The sequence below is a fragment of the Mus pahari genome, chromosome 20, assembly GCF_900095145.1.
Source record: "Mus pahari chromosome 20, PAHARI_EIJ_v1.1, whole genome shotgun sequence".
NCBI lineage: Eukaryota > Metazoa > Chordata > Mammalia > Rodentia > Muridae > Mus > Mus pahari.
Window position 1 is genome coordinate 45,690,182 of NC_034609.1, and position 2,237 is coordinate 45,692,418.

The window sequence follows — 2,237 nt, forward strand, 5'->3', positions numbered from 1 at the left end:
CCTGGTCTACAAAGTGAGTTCCAGGACAGCCAGGGCTACACAGAGAAACCCTGTCTTGAAAAACCAAAAAAAAAAAAAAAAAAAAAAAAAAAAAGATGTATTTATTTATGTTATGTATGTGAGTACACTGTCACTGTCTTCAGACACAGAAGAGGGCATTAGATCCCATGACAGATGGTTGTGAGTCACCATGTGATTGCTGGGAATTGAACTCAGGACCTCTGGAAGAGCAATCAGTGCTCTTAACTGCTGAGTCATCTTTTCAGCCTGGAAAAGAGTGCACACACACATACCACGTGCCCTACGTTACAGTTATCAGGGCATTTTGGGACCCATAATCCTTGATCCAGAGGTGACAGATGACTGTCCCAATCCCGCAGGTCAGGGAAAGCAAGGCTACATTCGTATCTCGTCGGGCTTCTAGGGAGTGAGGGGGGGACTCTGGGGAACATAGCAGCATCAACACCCCCAGCCCTCCAGCGGGCATTTCCTAGCCTTCCGTATCCCAGAGGAGGTGCCATGTTGAGGATTGCTGTTAGCCCTCCCTGACCCCCTCAGAGTGGCAGAAGTGATTAGCTACCCGGGAAGATACGGGACAGTCCCTGCCTGGGGCAGGAGACGGAGACGGGGCAGAACTTGTCTCCTCTGGCACTGGTAGGAGGTTTCCCAGAACAGAGCTGGATCCTAGGTCACAGAGAAGGCTAGAGTATGGCAGAAAAGGACACGGGCTGTCGTCAGCAGCGCTAGCTCAAGGCAGCTTCTGGCAGCCCATGTCCCCCAGCTGCGCCTGTGGGAACAGTTGAGGGGATACTGGGAACTGAGGTTGAGTGCTCGATGGCACGGGTACCTCCCAACACCGACAGTCTCCATACTGTATAGCCCGTTTGCATCCCATCTACAAAGCAAGGTGTGGAGCACGCAGGTCCTGCCCTCACGGGCCATCCTGCTGAGGCGGCTACCAAGATCCCAGGGGTCACAGACAAGAAGCACGAAGGTCGGAGGCCAGGCCAGGAGGCAGAGTGGCTGGTCGCTGAGCTCGCCCCTTCTACAAGCCCATAGAAGGTAGAAGTAAGGCCAGTGAGGGACGGAGGCATAGCTATCCTGTGCTAGTCAAGGAGAGGACACGCCCCTGGGGTAGAAGATAAGATGCCCCAGCCTAGGCCCCGAGAACCTCTTGAGAGGCACTGAGACAAATGAGCAATTCCAGGCAAAGGAAGAAAGGGATTGCTGTTGACAGGGACAGATGTTCCCCCACCAGTGACCCGATCCTCACTGCTCCACCCAGCCCCCACCTCCTGAGGCTTCTGGAGTCCCTACCCCTCTCTGGTTTCCTTTAGAGCCCAGCAAGTGCCAGGTGTTGATGAATGGGTTCTGGGACCTGCTGTCTGGGAGCAGGGTGTGCCTGCACCAAGACACCTGGGTGGCCATAAATCCTACCTCAGCTTGGGGGGTGGGGGAACAGGCTAAGCCTGCCGTGGCAATGAGGGAGCTGGATCACAGCTCTCAAACACGGCTCAAGGGTGCTCAGTGTCCAGCTGTGGCCCCTGGGGACAGTGGCAGGACCTAGCTCACCCGAGAAATAAGTTTGAGATGGCCTCAGGTCATGCACGGAGGTGACCCTGGCCCCTCCTAACCCAACTTGGTATACTTCAACTTGGCTGATGCCTACAAGTGACAGTTCCCATTGCACAGATCCACTGGAGTTTCTGGTGTTTAAGAACTGGGGCCCTGGAGAGATGGCTCAGTGGCTAAGAGCACTGGCTACTCTTCCAGAGGTCCTGAGTTCAATTCTCAGCAACCACTGAGATGGTGGCTCACAACCATCTGTAATGGGACCTGATGCTCTCTTCTGGTGTGTCTGAAGACAGCTACTGTGTACTTGTCTAAATAATAATAAATGAATAATATTTTTTAAAAGGGGGGCTGGCGAAATGGCTACAGCATACTCACATACATAAAATAAATAAACCTTTACAAGAAGAAGAGGAGGAGGAACTGGAGTCCTACAGAGCAGGCAGACAGCCACAGGGCAGGGAGCAGGCGAATGCAGCCGAACTCGGGTTCCTCTCCCACATCCTTGTTCACATTCTACATGTAAATATCCTTCAAACCTAACTTTAAAAGTCTACATGTGGGCTGGGCGTGGTGGCGCATGCCTTTAATCCCAGCACTCGGGAGGCAGAGGCAGGCGGATTTCTGAGTTCGAGGCCAGCCTGGTCTACAGAGTGAGTTCCAGG

The 2,237-nt window shown here is 53.3% G+C and overlaps 1 protein-coding gene across 3 annotated transcripts in view; it reads right to left on the reverse strand.

The window, feature by feature from the left end:
• Positions 1-2,237, reverse strand: part of Piezo1 (piezo type mechanosensitive ion channel component 1) — a 71,460-nt gene that overhangs the window by 21,923 nt on the left and 47,300 nt on the right. The window lies entirely within an intron of this gene.